General features: G+C 42.0%; 1 protein-coding gene across 12 annotated transcripts in view; it reads left to right on the top strand.

Moving 5' to 3' along the window:
* The first annotated feature begins 245 nt into the window (after window positions 1-245).
* Window positions 246-16,820, top strand: part of ADD3 (adducin 3) — a 126,581-nt gene continuing 110,006 nt past the window's right edge. Inside the window, exon 1 of one of the 12 annotated variants that reach the window (XM_059052566.2) lies at window positions 246-579. The gene's annotated coding sequence lies outside the window, so the exon portion shown is untranslated. Of the gene's footprint in view, window positions 580-1,116; window positions 1,739-2,359; window positions 2,714-16,820 lie in introns of those variants that run through there. The other 11 variants (XM_059052561.2, XM_067024714.1, XM_067024706.1 and 8 more) reach the window with 11 other exon arrangements.

Below are 16,820 nucleotides of genomic sequence, written 5' to 3'. Positions count from 1 at the left end.
GTATTAAATACTAAATAACCTCACTTTATATAGTTATCATTGTAGTGCAATGATTGGAAATTAAATATTAACACAAAATACTCTTCAGTTTCAAGGCACATGGCTTTATTTTTGCCATGGACCCCAGTGTTTGAAGTTAGCAGGGCTCTTTAAAACTAATTCTTCTAGCATTTCATTGACTCACACTAAATTGGTCCCTCGATCACCCAGTTAATTTTAACCTTGACCTCCTACAGCTGTACTGTCTTACTCAGTCCCAAAAAACTCCCTGCTTCCACCCTTTCTGCCTTTTATGAAGCAATAGGGGAGAGGAAAAACAAAATCCATTCCTTTAAGAAAGATTCCACCTCCTCTCTCATAAGCAAGTGCTTAATGGTAATCGTGGAGTCTCTACCAAAGTCACTCACTTTACTACTCAGCGTTAGGAGAAGCTGCTGCCGCCGCCGCTGCTGCTGTTGCTGCCGCCGCCACCGCCGGTCTGAGGCTGCAGTGGGTTTCCGTGCAGCACTGCAGAATCCACACCTAGAAGATACACACGTCTACTACCCTGGACACAAGAAAGCCTTGGACCCTCAGTGGGTAAGCAAATCTTTTATCCATTTTGTCCAGAAACTGTGGGAAAGGGAGTGATCATGGAAAGGATTGCTCATCAGACATGCTTAAAATGGACTATGTTAATTTGTCTTCCTTTGAGGGGGGGGCTAGATTTTTGACTGGCAAATGCCCTGTACAGTGGAGAGTATTGTCTGATATGTACCCCTAACACATTTTGGGGGGGATATTCATAAAAAGGCTAACCTTGATGTGTGCCAAGCTTTTTTCATGTTTTGCTTTTTAAATGCAAGAAAACATCTAGCCACTCCCAGTATCTCTCTCAAATACTGCAGATATTTTAAAACGCCACAAAAAATGACAGGCCGAGCGTTTTCTAAATATTTTCTTCCCAAAGCCAGGAAGCCTTACCCACGATCCTTTAGGGGTATTTAAAAACCATAAGGCATGGTTAGATTTTGAGCATATGGGAGATGGTGGCAGACTAAAATTTCTGTAGCTTTAGTCCAGTGGGGAGAGAAAACGAGGATAAATGAATCACAGTTTGTGTCAAGCCTAGATTCATTTCCCACACTTCGTATGTGGGAAGAGGAAACTACATTTTAATTAGCACATTTTTAGGGAGGAGGGAGGGAATGAAGATGAGGGGGATGGCATGAAGTATTTGAGGGGGAAGAAGAGAGTCTGCAGAAGAGGAAGGAAATGAAGGGGACTGTCGCCAGTACCTTGGAAACGCAGGGAGATAAGCGTGGGGAATGAAGTTTGTTGTTGTGTGTTAGGGTGGGGTTGACCCAAGGGACCATGAATAACCGGAATGCCGCTCGGAGGGTGTGCTTGGTAGTGGATTCGTGACTGTGGAGGACGTGTATGCGAGAGGGATGTGCAAGTCGTGGGTGGTGGAGAAAGGTGTGCGTTGCTGGGAGGTCTATTTCTAGAGTAGGTCGTGTCTGGGCGGCCGGGGTGGGCGGCCCAGCGTCACCTGTGGATGGATCCACATCTCTGCCACTGAGTGCAAAGTTTACCCGGCCTCGAATTCATTTTGAAGGCTGTTGGTGCCTTGACTTTTCACCTCCAAGAGATCAGCTCTCATAAGGTCTCAAGGCCAGGGGCCAACATCGGGGTGAAAACCCTCGACGGATGCAAGTGGAACTCATGGAGAGAGCCCTTGCCCGGCCTCTCACTGGAGGTGAGCAGGGGAAAGAGTCGCCCCCAAAGGCAACTGTGCTGAGAATACCCAGGCCCCTGCTACGGGGGGTGTGCGGTGGTGGAACCTTAGCAGTGGCCTCCCGCTGAAGACCCAGCAGCCGGTGTGGGCGGCTGAAGCTAACTCTGAAAGCTGTGTCTCAGCCTCGGGAGCTGAGGTGGGGTGGAGGGGTGGGTGGCTCGCTCAGGTTAGGGAGGGCGGAATCGCCGAGGCTCCCCTCCTCCCGCTTGCAGTCTGGTTTCCGTCGGGGTCGTTTACTCCTCCGACCCTCGGGGGACGCCGCTAATCGAAGCTTCCTAGCGGGGAGGACGTTGAAGAGATGCTAGGCAGCTGCCCCACACCAGGCCCTCCCAGAAGCCAGGCCAGTAGGGACCCGGGGCCGCGGCTTCAGAGACGGCGAGGGAGGTAGGGAGGGGGCCGCAGGGGGCGGGACCAAAGCTTTGGAGGGGCGCGAGGGGCCGCGTGGGGCGGGGCCTTGAGGAGGCGGGGCCAGGAACATCCTGTGATTCCGAAGGGCGGGGCCATGAGCATTCGGGGGCTGCGAGGGGCGGGCCTGTGGGGGTGGAGCCAGCGGAGCCTGGGGGCCTAAGGGCGGGGCCTTAGGGGCGGGGCCAGGGGACGCTCGGTGGGCTCTCGGCCAGTCCCGCCAGAGCTCCAGCCGCCTGCCGGTAACGGTCGCGGGGCCGTTGGGCGGGAGGGGAAAGAAGGGGGTTTAAATTATATTTTTTAAAAGCAGAGAGCGAGAGCTAGAGGCATAGCGACCCAGGTGTCGCCGCTTCCTGCTACACAGGGCTCGGCGCCCAGGTCCCTCCCTTCTCACGCCCCCTCCCCTTCTGCCCTCCCCTCTGGAGCCGTGCGGCGCTTAAGAGGCGGCGGTGGAGGATCGCGCGGCCGCTGCAGCCCCGGCGGCCGCGGAGAAGGAGGGAGGGAAGCACAAAGCCGGCTTCGCGCTGCGAGGTAATCCTGAGGGGAGAGAAGGCGCGGCCTTCCCGCCGCTCCTCCCGGCGGGGACGGCGGGCGCCCGTGCGGGCTGGGCTGCGGGGACCCTTCCAGGGGGTCGCGCGGGGGTGGGGAACGCGAAGGCTCGCGGGGTGGAGGGGACTGCCTATTGGCTGCCCCTGCGGCCTCAGGTGGACCACACTCTTCCTCCGGGACTGGAATGGGAGCCTCGGGCTGGTTCGAAGAGGGTGGACCTGCAGGGGAGGATCTCGGGACGCCGCGGGGTGGGCCCGAGTCTTTCAGGCGTCCTCTGGTTTCTCCCGAAGGACTGGGAGTTGTAAAAATCAAGAGCTGGCTGAAGCGTCAGTGACCCGGGGTACTTTAAGCACTGAAGGTGCGCTCCAGGAAGGTGGTAGGTTCCCGAGGTTGGAAAGGGTGGATGTAAGGAGTGTTGGTTAGTTTTGTTTTCCTCATTTAAACAACTTCTGTTACAAGTTGTAAGTATTCAACCAAACCTTTCTTCTGTAATTTGCGTTCCCATCCCCCCCGACCCACACCCACCCCACCCCTACAAACGTATACATGTTAGGTTGCGCTTCCTGCCTGGGGTGACAGGCCGAGTTGGCAGCAGGTCCGCTTTGCTGGTGTCCAGCCTCTTTGGGGGTATGCTATTATAGCTGAGGCAAGACCACAGAGACAGGTAGAATAAGCTAGGCCTCTATTAGAATGGCAAGAATGGCCTCAGGTAAACTTTTTTGTTGCAGAGATTTAATTGCAAGTAGATGCCCGTTTAAAATGGGAGCGTGAGTAAAACCACTCATTTCTTTGGCACATGTACTGTTGCAATTGACCTGCTAGAGGGGTATGGAGAGAAATGGAATTTAACTCAACCAAGAGGCTTTTTTTTCTTTAATTTATTTATTTTATTCATTTTATTTTTGGCTGCATTGGGTCTTCATTGCTGGGTACAGGCTTTCTCTAGTTGCGGTGAGCGGGGTCTACTCTTGGTTGCAGTGCGCGGGCTTCTCATTGCAGTGGCTTCTCTGGTTGCGGAGCACAGGCTCTAGGCGCGCGAGCTTCAGTAGTTGTGTCGCGCGGGCTCAGTAGTTGTGGCTTGCAGGTTCTAGAGTGCAGGCTTAGTAGTTGTGGCGCACGGGCTTAGCTGCTCCGCGGCATGTGGGATCTTCCCGGACCACTGCTCAAACCCATGTCCCCTGCATTAGCAGGCGGATTCTTAACCACTGTGCCACCAGGGAAGCCCAACCAAGAGGCTTTGAGTGAGGATTATATGCAAGTTTGGTGAAGGAGTTGATAAGGTTTGAGGGGGGTTAGGAATCAGCTACATAAACGTGCAGGCACGTTTATGTTAAATTGTACGACATGTTAGATTTAGCAGTATGAAATGGTTGCTTTTCTTGGAATGGAGTGCAACAGCATCATACTGGGTACATTCTAATTTTGACTTTAGAAGACTTCTAATGAGACTGTTAAGGAGAGTAAACTAAGAATACAGCGTAATTTGTCGTTTTTAAATAAGATGCTTGACTGTTTTTAAAAATGTGTAATTAAGATGTGGGACCTATTCATTTATAGGGTTAAGTTACTTTTTAACTATGTATAAAGTTTTTATATCTGAGTCTCCATTGCATTGTAATTACACTGTAACTCATTCATTTTCCTCTGCTTAAATTGAGCAGATTAACTTTGCAGAGGGAACACCAGAAAAAAAAATGGCCACTTTTGCTATATTAAAGTGTTCATTTTTCCAAAGAGTTCAGTCTGTGCTCTTAAAACTCTTTAAATTGACCGCAAATGTTGGCATGTTGGTAATAGTTGCTTTTAAGGAAAAAAATTGGTGTATCTGTTTCGAATGTTAAACATAATTTAAGAGTTCTTGAGGTAGTTGGGTATGGGGATTCAATATGTTGCAGCTTTTTACAGGTTTGATACAAGGAAATGTTTGTTGGTAAACATTTGACATATGACATAGGTGATCATATGACATCTAGGAACTATTTTGCATAATAGCAGGATTGTATTTTCAGAATATAAGTTTTACATTCCGAAAATGAATGAGAAAATTACACTGTACACTTTGCTATTTCTAACCCCCTTTTTCAATAATGTTACACTGGGATGAATGTGGGTTCTGCTCAATGATGTTTGAAGTGTGGATTTGGTCTTTATAAAACCAGAAGGTCTTTTGAGACTAAGAGGACACAGCATCAGCCGACCTCCTACACACAATCCTAAAACCTAAATACAGGGTGGGGCCCAACCTCTGGGGTTGTGAGGCCTCCTGAAGTAGGTCTATTGTGTCTGAGTGTTTTTGTCACAATCAAGCCTATACAGGTTGTTAGCTGTTTAATCTCTCCTATCTCAAAGTAGTTGGTTAGCAGTACAGGGCAGCACCTACGTATGTCGTCAGAGTATAAGAAACATTTCTGTTGAAGGAAGAAGTCACATAACAGCATAAAAACTCAGCTCTGAACAAATTGGGTTTATAAAATGTTGGGGAATGATAATATCGGAATCTTAACTGAGTTGTTATATGGGAAGTGCTTAGAATATAGTCTGGTACTCAGTGTTTTATGTGTTTATCATCGTCAGTATAAGATTTTTTTTTTTTTTTTTTCCTCGGATGTGGGTCTCTTACTGTTGTGGCCTCTCCCGTTGCGGAGCGCAGGCTCCGGACGTGCAGGCTCAGAGGCCATGGCTCACGGGCCCAGCCGCTCCGCGGCATGTGGGATCCTCCCAAACCGGGGCACGAACCCACGTCGCCTGCATTAGCAGGCGGATTCTCAACTACTGCGCCACCAGGGAAGCCCTAGATGACATTTTTTTTGAAGGTGGCTATATCACGCAACCCAGCAAGTGAAGACTCAGCAGATATTTGTAACAGCCAATATTTATTTGCTCTACCTCTGTGCCAGGCACAGTTTTATATGATTTAATTTACTTAATCCTCATGACAACCCAGTGCCTAAACAGACAGAGAGGTTAAGTATTTCGTACAGCTGCTAGGCACAGACGGGCTGGTTCTGAACCCAGAGCCTGGCTTGAGAATGAGCCTGCATAACTAGTAGCCCCTGCTGCTATTACACTTGTGGTAATTCTAGCAAATCAATGAAGTACCTTCACGGTATCTCCAAGACTACAGGTGTGCATATGCCTTGTTTTGTAACACCCTCCTGTGTTAGTACCACCAAATTGTGTTTAAATGTGAATGGTGGTAATCTGTGTTAAGTAGAATCACCTTTTGACTTTGGAAGAGGATTCTCTTTTCACGCAACATATGTTTAGCTAGGATGCTAGAATTTGGGCTGTAGTATGTTATCTTTTTAATTACTAAAGATTAAAGTCTTTTTTGTTTTTCAAGCTTGCCAGATGTGTAGGGCTCCAGATGGTCCAGCAGGGCCCTTGGAGGGATTCTGGTTCTGCACTAAATCGGTAGGCCTCATCTTCTGATTACCAACACCACCATATTAACCTGAGGTGAATTTTAACTTAAGTTTGTTCGAAATTCCACCTGAGTTGCCTCTTAAAATTAGCCTTACATGGAAAGATGTCACTTGTGGCTTTTACTTTGTCACTCACATTCCTCAAGGAACTGTGTGTTGCTGCTTCACCAGTGTCGTGGATATGTCGAGCAAATTAATTATAACCTAAATTAGTAGCTGTTTTACATAGTGTTTAGAATAACTATTGTAGAGAGCTAATATGTCATTTGTTGGCAATTTAGTGAAAGGTAATATTAGGAAAAAATGTTTAAAAACAGCATACGTTGAATTAAGAAAGCTCAAATGGTACTGAAGACACAGGTTACTAATCTGTTTCTCATACTAAAAATGCTAATATGTTTTTACTATAATTAAAATTCAGTGCTGTTTCAGATTCCTTTGGAAATATTAAACTTGTAGAGTTTGAATAGAAAACATTTTAAATGTTTAATCAAGAGTACTATTCTTTCTTTTAAACATGGACACCCTATTTGAAATTAATTGAGCAGTCATAGACTGTGTCTTGTCATTGAGTTTCAAAATGGGTGCACTGATACTTTATTTCATGTCTTCTATGTTAATGCTTTGTCATTTGATCTTGGGGTCCATGCCCTAGTATTTCTAGATGCGATTGTTATGAGGTCTTTCAGGTCCTGCTAGTGACTAAATTTTCTTGGCTGAAAGCCAAGACAATCTCAAATTTTTACTGCAATGGGTTGTGTATATTAAGAATCTTCTCTAAATTATATGTTATCAGCCTTTCATTGACTATGGCTTGAAAGAAAAAAGTCTGTTATCCCTTGTATATCCCTTATGTATAATAGTTAGATGAATTTATTTTTTTCTTCTAGCAGTAGCTAGTTATGGACACACATGAGTGTAACCATACTGCTTGGGGTATGCTCTTCCTTTCAGGTTAGTTAGAAATGATTCACTTGGCATTCATGCAGTGAATATTTGAATACCAACAGCATGCATAGAACAGCAACTTTAACTGAAAATTAACTGAAAGTGTTGGAGAAAAAAAGGTGTGTGGGTTTTTTGTTTATTTCATGTGTATTTTAATGTTGATCTGTTATATGTGGACTAGTCACAAAATCAAGTTCAAAAGTAGGTTAATTGCACAGCTGAAAACATACTTGAATGTCAAGAAAGTACTGTTTAACCTACCCTAAAGTCTTAGATGATAGCATAGATAATGAGAATCAGTCTGTTTCTTTAAACTACTTTTGTTGGGTATCTTTGAAAAGCTGTGTTAATAATCTCTTTTAGGTTTCTAGGACATGACTTACTACACTGAAGGAACAATTTAATAAAGAGTATCCTAGAAACCTTAAAGAATGAATGTGGCTTTCAGAGTTGTCTAGCATAACTCAAAAAGTAGTTGCATGGTCACCAAAAGGTATAAAATGGATGAAACCCATCCCTGATATTAAAAGGCTTTTTGTTTTTGTAAATTTCCTTCTTAGGAAGATTGTATGGACTAGTTTTTAACTATGCCATAGCTGAAATGTTATTTTGAAAGATGTTTCGGCTTTGACATATAGTTATATCTTTATAATGAGGTTAGATCTAAGTTGAGCTTTTTACCTGATGTCAAGCTGATCTGTTTCACCACCATATATTTTACAATTATTTGTTTTAAAAGTTGGCTTTAGTTAAAGCTTGATTGGAAATGGTAAGGCTCCCTGATATAAGATGAACTTTGAAACCTCTTGTTTTAAATTGCCTGAAACTGGGCCTAAGGATATTGGTGTATAGCAGTACATTAACTAGCATTTAAGATTGCTACCTCCTCAAACAAGACTACAGTTTAAACCTTGGGTTATGCAGCTCACTTTTTCTGTCATAGGCATAACTGACGTACATAAGATTAAAACATTTCCCACAACCAGCCAGCCAGGGGGTAAAAATACTTTTTATAAACTTAAGGGCAATAACAACAACATATGTTCTTAAAACCAATGTCTCAAGAAGCACACCGTATATATTAATAAAATAGTTTTTAAAAATTTGATGCTCACAATGTGCATTAAGGCAAGTAATATGAAAACTTGATTCTAAGTAACATACATGAAATTGTTACTTTATTCTTTTTGCTAGCTCTTATACCCCTTTGAATTTGTTCTTGTAATTTTTCACTCCCCCACCAAGGAAGTGCTTACTTTGGATGGAAGAGGAAAGGACAGTGCATGTGTGAGTTCAGGAACCTGTTTAATTCAGCTCTCATGGCTATTGTTGGTTGCCTGCTAGGGGAGCTGGAATTCCAACAATGTAGAAAGCAGTCAGGTTGGAGAAGTGCTGAGTTTTATCAGTGTCTTGGGGACTTAGTATATGCCTTTAATTTGTCACCATCAGCAATGTTTCTGTGAAGTTCTTCCACAATGGCTCAGCTCATCCTGTGCAAGGACAGCATTTCCTTTTCCCTTTTCCATACAGTATTCTTATCCTGTCATCTTTTGATCTGCTGAAATGACTAAATGCCATAGCAAAAAGATAGGTTTACTCAGTATCCTCATGGAGAAGGTAGTTAAGCTTATTTGGTATGTCTAAAGAAGTATATTTTGGAATCAAGGCCTCCCCAGGGACTCTTCTTTAAGAACTCTCTACTTTTAATCCTACATAAATTAGAGCCAGCAACTGTAAGCTGCATTGTTACTTCTAATCTCATTTGTCTTATTAGTACATAAGAAAAAGATTCTGTAAGGTCAGCCTTTTAATATCTAAGGAAGTGGTTGGGGAAGGGTGATAGAGCTCAAGTGGAGTTGTGAATGGGCTTAAGTGCATAGGGTGAGAGGGTACAGGGGAAAGACATCGGCAATGAAATCGATATATTTTTCTTATTTCTTGTCCATACTCCCAGTGCTTTTTTTTCATTTTTAAATTTTAAAACAGTGTTCCTTTTACCTTGCCTTTCTCCTTTGACTTTTATTTCTAGGACTGAGTTTTATCTCTCCTAGAGAAAGGTGGAATTTTTGAGGTGATTCCTGTGTGACTGCTGAAGAGTTTGGCTTTCACCTGGAGGTTGCACTAAAAAAAATTTCCTTCCATCTCTCTCCACAACTGTCTGCTTTGTAAATTAAAAAAAAAGATCTCTGAAACAGAAGTGTAAGAAACCTTACTTGTCATGTAATAGTTGGGAGCCATTGTATATTAAAGTAAAAGACATATCATTAATGAATCAGAAATCCATATTATTTAAACCCTTTTTTTTGCAAAACTAGATGTACAGTAATTTTATATTAGGATGTTTGGTTCTTTTTAAGTGGGTATCAAAGATTACATGAATTTTTTCAACCAAAAATGTTGAAAGTAATACAAAAGTAATATATCTTTCATTGGTCTTAGTGAATGTTGATAATGACAAAATCATAGTTCTCTAAACACTTTGCTATCATTAAATACCTTAATGAGATATTTGATAGATAAGATTTGGTCACTAGCCACTGAAAGACTGTCGACTCTGTAGCAGAATGTAATAGGAAAGGAAAATTTTATGCCTAAATAAAAAGTGTATCTGCTTGACATAGAAAAAGCTCTGAGAAGCTGATTACTTGGTAATCACTTGAGTTAGGTGATTTTATATTGTATTTGATGTTTTATAATCTGAACTTCCTTGGGCTCTTTAAAAGTGTCTGGTTGGACCATCAGTTTTTGATGAATGGGTTTCTGGAGGGATTGTGACGACCAGTTAAGTGCTTTGAAGAGGGAATCCCTGTTTTGTATCACACCTGAATGTCACAGAACATGCTTCTTGGTGCTTTTGTAATTTGGGCCCAAAGGAAAGAGTGCCATCTACTGAATGGCCAGCATCGAGTTGAGCAGCCCCAAGTTTTTGTTGCAGAACTTTCAGCTGGCTCCGGGAGAAACCAGACTCAACTTCATCGAAGGATTTGACAGGACCTTAGCACCAAGTGGAATTGTTGCTTGCTTAATTTTAATTATGCTTCCTAGCAGGAGGCCTAAACACATGATGAAGAACTAATTCACTGCTTGTTGGAATGCACGGGAAAGGCGAAACTTGAAGAAATTGTTGAGACTTAATATTAAAAACTAGTCTAGCAATGGTTAAATCATTGTTAAATTAAAAGTGTTAAAGAAAGGTATTTTAATGAGGCATGTTTCATTAGTAGTGCTGGTTATTGATGGTCCTGCAGGCAAAATAATGTTTAAAATTTGTTTGGGCTTAAAATCGTCAATCATTTGTTTAACTGGAGGTAAGGGTTTTAAAAGTATTTGAATAATTTGGTTTGTTTTTTTCTTTTGCCTTTTTCTTTGTCTCAGGTTCTAAGGCAGTGATTCCTACTTGAGTGAATTCACTGTTTCAAAGTGGATTTTGTTGTTGTTTTGGCTTGCTCAAGTGGCCTCCCATTTTGTTTTTTGTTATGTTTTCCCTAACTTCCAGAAACTGCTTATGGTAGTAGCCATAGGTAGAATTGGAGGTTGTAGAAAGAGTTATAGGTCAAGGGTGGAGGTTTATGATACCTGGAATAGACCCGTCAGAGCCAGACAAGAAGGAATTGAAAGAAAACTTTGAAATTATTATGATAAGAATATCTTTGTTATATATCTATTATATATAATTACTTAATTAATCAGTAACCACTTTTCTCAACCCTTAAACCTGCCAAGGATCATGTTAAGCACTTTACATAAATTACCTGAAGTTTAGTTAAGTAACTTGCCCACGATCATACAGTTAATAAGTGACAGAGCCAAGACTTGAGCCCAGGGCTAATTCCTTTAAAAGTTGTGCTCTACTGCTATTTATTTAAGCTCATTCTTGTTGGTGACTGCACAAAGGACTTGAACTGAGGTTAGAATGATATTTCTACCTCTGCTGGAAAATATTGGTGGTTTTTGTTTGTTTGTTTTAAGAGGGTGATGAAATGGGTAAATGGGATTGAGATTTCACTAGAATCAGGAAATATATGAGAGATGGGCTTTCAATGTTCTTTTGTTATTGTTCCTTTTTGCTATATTATTTATTAACTTGAAAGCACAGGAAACTTTTATTATTGAAACATTGAATTGTTTCACATTGCTTAAAATCTGCTACTTCTTGGGAGGAAGGGTTAAGTTACGGAAGGATTTTATGCTGGATTTGTGGGGAGGAGCAGGGTTGGGGGTAGGGAGGGATTTGTTAGTATTTCTATATTTTGCTTGCTCCTAAATACTTTTAGGTAGTAGTACTTTTTGATGTGGCAGTAATATTTCATGTCCACAACACAGTAACATTCAACCATGTGCCAGCCTGGTCCTGGAGGAACCTCAACTTCTTGTGCACATCAAGTATGCTCTGTAGACCAAATGAGTACCATATCTGACATTGTGTACTTATACTTTTGAATGCATGTATTCTCAGTTAAAAGAAATTTAACACCTGACTAATATTGAATATGTTTTTGGTTTTTAAAAACATATTTTGATCTTTAAAAGGTTGGGAATCATTATTTTGGTATAACCCAAAGCTTTTAAAATTATAGTTCAGTGATGGTTGTGCTGTGTATTCTAAAACCCAGTTACTCTTTTGGGACTTCTGACTCTTTCCCTTCATATGTAAGAGCATAAAGCGTTATTGTCTAGAAAATCCCCATAGGAATATCAATTATGTAACTTTTGGATTCTGACTCTATCCAGTCAAATGTAAAAAAAGCCAGCAACAACTAAGATGACTATACAGAAGATGTTACTTGCCAGTATGTGATGAATGCTAAATGACAGGTACAGATGACAAATGCCATAGGTCATCTGGTCAAGAAAAGAGCACCATGGATGGAATGGTCAGAAAAAGGTGCCCAGGAAAGAGGAATAAGGGTGGGCCTTTAAAGGCACAGGTGGATTTCACTAGATGCAGACCATGGAAAGGGTTTTGGCAAGAAATTACTGTCCATGAAAATAGTAATCCTTTTTGTGTAGCATGACAGGAGATAGTTTATAGTCGTGGTTCACAATCTCGTCTCACTGTAAGGCACTTGAAGGCTGCAACATACTCGTATAAGAAACAGTGCTGAGGACACACTTCCCTAGGAGGTGTGTCAGAATATTGCAGGGGAAGGGGGAGAGAGTGGTAGGTGTGGTGAAAATCATGTACCTTTTAACAGATGTTCTTTCTGAACCCCATGTGAAAATGATTGATTCATAGAAACATCCTTCTGCTGTTTTGAAGCCAGTAATGCTTAGGAAAGTTGATACTTGAAAAAGACTTTAGAAATCCTCATCATTCCCAACACTGGACAAGGAAAGCCTCCTTTGGGGAAGAGGTGTACATTCTTTTAAAATCCGAATTTATCCATCATTTACTGTTTGCTGAATGCCAAAGTTTCATTGATGGTTCTGTTATGACTTTTAACTTTAATGTGTGGATAGATAGAGTTGTTGATACTATGAGGTATAATTTCGACTTAGCTTTTATAAATAACATTGTCTGGTTTTGGATTTTAGAGAATTGTTCCAAGTGTCTGAATTCTCTTAGATTTACTAGTATTTATCACTTACTATTTGAAAAAATACTTAGTGTAAGCAAGTTATTTTGAGCAAGTCACTATTTCTTTTTCACTGTAGTTTTTTGTGGGTTTTTTTTGCGGTACGCGGGCCTCTCACTGTTGTGGCCTCTCCCGTTGCGGAGCACAGGCTCCGGACGCACAGGCTCAGCGGCCATGGCTCATGGGCCCAGCCACTCCACGGCATGTGGGATCTTCCAGGACCGGGGCACGAACCCGTGTCCCCTGCATTGGCAGGCGGACTCTCAACCACTGTGCCACCAGGGAAGCCCCACTGTAGTTTTTAAAATATAGTAGTTTTTAAAATATATAAAATATGTAAGGGGTTGAGATCATTTTTAAGATCCATTTTAGTTTGAAGATGGTGTGATTGTAGTTCTAAGGAAGGTGAGTTTACCAATAGTGGCTTTAGCTGGAAGTTGGCCAAGAAACCTATGATTGTACTATATGATGGTCCTGGGAATAGATCTAATAGAAAGCCAAGACCATGAAAGTCTTTGGCTCTGTGTATATGTGGCAGTTTAGAAAAGGACATCATCATTCTAGGAACTTGTCAACTCCCAGAGTTTTTTTTTCAGTTCTTCAGAAGCTAAGGGCCCTTGGCAATGGACAATAGATGGACCCTTTTTGAAAACAATGAAATAGTCAAGGATAGCAATTTTTCTTAAAGCCAACTATAGAAACATTGTAGCATATTTTTCTAGAAATGGTGCTTTCCATTCCCATCACAACTTTATTATGTTTAGTATATTAGTTCCTCATAAATATTTCTCTGGCATCTTTTTAGCTCTTCTGAGAAGCGTTATGCTTCCTTTTACTTGTTCATTTATTCAATCAACAAATATTTATTGAGCACTTACTATGTGCCAGGCCCTGTTCTAAGTGCTGGGAATACAGTAGTAAGCAAAACAGACACTCTCCTGCCTTAATGGAGTTTATATGTCCCATGAGACATATTAAGTTTAAAATGTCTATGAGTGTTGTTGGAGTAGATGTTTCTGTGAGTGGAAGATCAGTGCAGTTATTGGCTGACTGTATAAAATTGGGAGTTGTCATTATTTTCTCTTTCATTTAAAAATATTTGCATATTTAATGCCTTTGAGGACTAGAATAAACTTTGCTGTAGTAAGGGTTTGATGTATTACTGTATACATCTTTATTCTTTGGAGGGGTTTAATCTGTCTTGTAAAATCTAGAATTTACTTTGACTTCTAAGGACACTTAGTCCCAAAGGAAATCTTTTCCTCTAGGGACAGAACAATTAACTTTTAAGCAAAATGTGAAAATAAAAAGTGTTGTTACTGCCCTTAAAAATGTGTGTGTGAGGACTTCCCTGGTGGCGCAGTGGTTGAGAATCCACCTGCCGATGCAGGGGACACGGGATCGTGACCCGGTCTGGGAAGATCCCACATGCCGCGGAGCGGCTGGGCCCGTGAGCCATGGCCGCTGAGCCTGAGCGTCTGGAGCCTGTGCTCCGCAACGGGAGAGGCCACAACAGTGAGAGGCCACAACAGTGAGAGGCCCGCGTACCACCAAAAAAAAAAAAAAAAAAAAAAAAATGTGTATGTGAATGTAAAATGAAACAGTTTGGCTGATCCTCCAAAAGTTAATATGGTTTAATGGTTAAAAATAGTAACATATTGATAGTTTCCATTATGACCCAGCAATTCTATTCCTACATTATACACTCAAGAGAAGTGAAAACATGTTCACACAAAAACTTGTACACCACTGTTCATGTCAGCATTACTCATAATAGCCAAAAAGTGGAAACGACCTAAATGTCTATCAGCTGATAAATAAATGTGGTATATCCATGCAATGGAATATTATTCCATCATAAAAAGGAATGAAATGCTGATACATTTTACTACGTGGTTGAACCTTGAAAACATTATGCTAAGTGAAAGAAACAAGACATAAAACGCCACATATTGTATGGTTCCAGTTGTGTGAAATGCACAGAACAGGCATATCCATAGTGACTGAAAGCAGATTGATTAGTGGTTGCCAGGGGCAGGGGATAAGGGAAATAGGGAGTGTCTGCTTAATGTGTACTGGGTTTCCCTTTGGGGTGATGAAAAAGTTCTAGAACTAGATAATGTTGATGGTTGCACAACATTGTGAATATACTAAAAACCACTGAATTCTACAGTTTAAAAGAGTGAATTTTATGGTGTGTGAATTATATCTCAATTTTTAAAGGAAGATACAAGGAAAAAAAGTGTATGTGCACACCCATATGTACACAAGAAGAACTGAAACAACTTACATGGATCTTATTCCTAAAATCAAACTGTTTTCCCAGTAGAAAGTTGATGAAGCAAGAATTACCACACTAAAGTTGGTTTAGCTTGGTTTGCTTAAAGAGGCAGAGTTGGGCTTCCCTGGTGGCGCAGTGGTTGAGAATCCGCCTGCCGATGCAGGGGACACAGGTTCGTGCCCTGGTCCGGGAAGATCCCACATGCCGCGGAGCGGCTGGGCCCGTGAGCCATGGCCGCTGAGCCTGCGCGTCCGGAGCCTATGCTGCGCAACGGGAGAGGCCACAACAGTGAGAGGCCCACGTACCGCAAAAAAAAAAAAAAAAAAAAAAAAAAGAGGCAGAGTTAAGATACTTAGATCATTCAGGTAGAAATCAGGAAGCAGTTTGTGATCCTATTGGTGGCAAGCAAGTCATGGGTGAATCTAAATGTTTTTAAATACCCAATTTCATGGAGGTGACCTAGATAAGCAAAAGAAGGCTCTATTATCATTTGTGTGGGTTTCAGAGAGCAGGGACCAGTTTATAAATAAGTTTATTAGGTCTTAAGTCATTAAAGAGGGCTTAATTTTTTCTCCACGCCTGTAATTAAAAAATATGGAGAACTCAATTCCCAACAATTTTTTTAGACAACCCAAGATGATATTTACCTTCTTAAAAACATTATTACCATCAAAGAGTTGCCTGTTGGGGCTTCCCTGGTGGTGCAGTGGTTGAGAGTCCTCCTGCCGATGCAGGGGACACGGATTCGTGCCCCGGTCCGGGAAGATGCCGCATGCCGTGGAGCGGCTAGGCCCGTGAGCCGTGGCCGCTGAGCCTGCGTGTCCGGAGCCTGTGCTCCGCAACGGGAGAGGCCGCAACAGTGAGAGGCCCGCATACCACACAAAAAAATAATAATAAATTTATATTGCTATAAAATTTACCCATTGTAGGGCTTCCCTGGTGGCACAGTGGTTGAGAGTCCGCCTGCCGATGCAGAGGACACGGATTCATGCCCCGGTCCGGGAAGATCCCGCATGCTGTGGAGCGGCTGGGCCCGTGAGCCGTGGCCGCTGAGCCTGAGTGTCCGGAGCTTGTGCTCCACAACGGGAGAGGCCACAACAGTGAGAGGCCGGTGTACCGCAAAAAAAAAAAACAAACAAAAAAAACAAGTTGCCTGTTGAGGAAGTACAGGAAAGGATTGTCTTTAACTTTAATGTACCACTTACCCTAATGTTATTTTTCTATTGACATAATTCACATACCATAAAATTTACCCCCTAATTTTATTATGAATATACATATATTCATATATTCCTTTATTAGAATAAAAACATCTGGAGAACAGAGGTCCATATTATTTGAGTGGCTTGATATGTTTTCAGCATTTTAAGGGAAGCATATGAGAACCAGACCAGAGCCGTAGTGGGAAAAAGAGACACTTATGTAACTGACTCCAGCACCAACTTGAGAGCAATGCTATAGCAACAATTTAAAGGAAGTGCAGGTGGGCACAGAAAAGGGAAATGTTTATTCCAGTGGGAAGAAATAATTCATGGAGGAGGATGGAATTTGAGTTGAGCTTTAGAGGATCTCTTAAATGTTTAAGAGGAGAGTAAATTACTGACCAAAATAATAGGCTATGCCAAAGCATGTGGATCTGTGGATGGATGTGGTGGGAGAGAAAACAGGAAGGTAGGGTTGAGAGCATCATGAAGGCCTTGGGTGCTATTTTAAGAAATTTAGGTTTTATTCTGTGGCACTTATTTTAGCTAAAGAGAGGCATAATCAGATGTGTCTGAGATTTCTTGTTGGGAAGAATGTGGTGATAGAGAGTGTTGGCAGAGAGACAAGTTAGGAAGCATTTAGAGATAAGCAAATGA

Source organism: Kogia breviceps, chromosome 2, assembly GCF_026419965.1.
Source record: "Kogia breviceps isolate mKogBre1 chromosome 2, mKogBre1 haplotype 1, whole genome shotgun sequence".
NCBI lineage: Eukaryota > Metazoa > Chordata > Mammalia > Artiodactyla > Physeteridae > Kogia > Kogia breviceps.
This window is presented reverse-complemented; position numbering and strand designations above follow the sequence as displayed.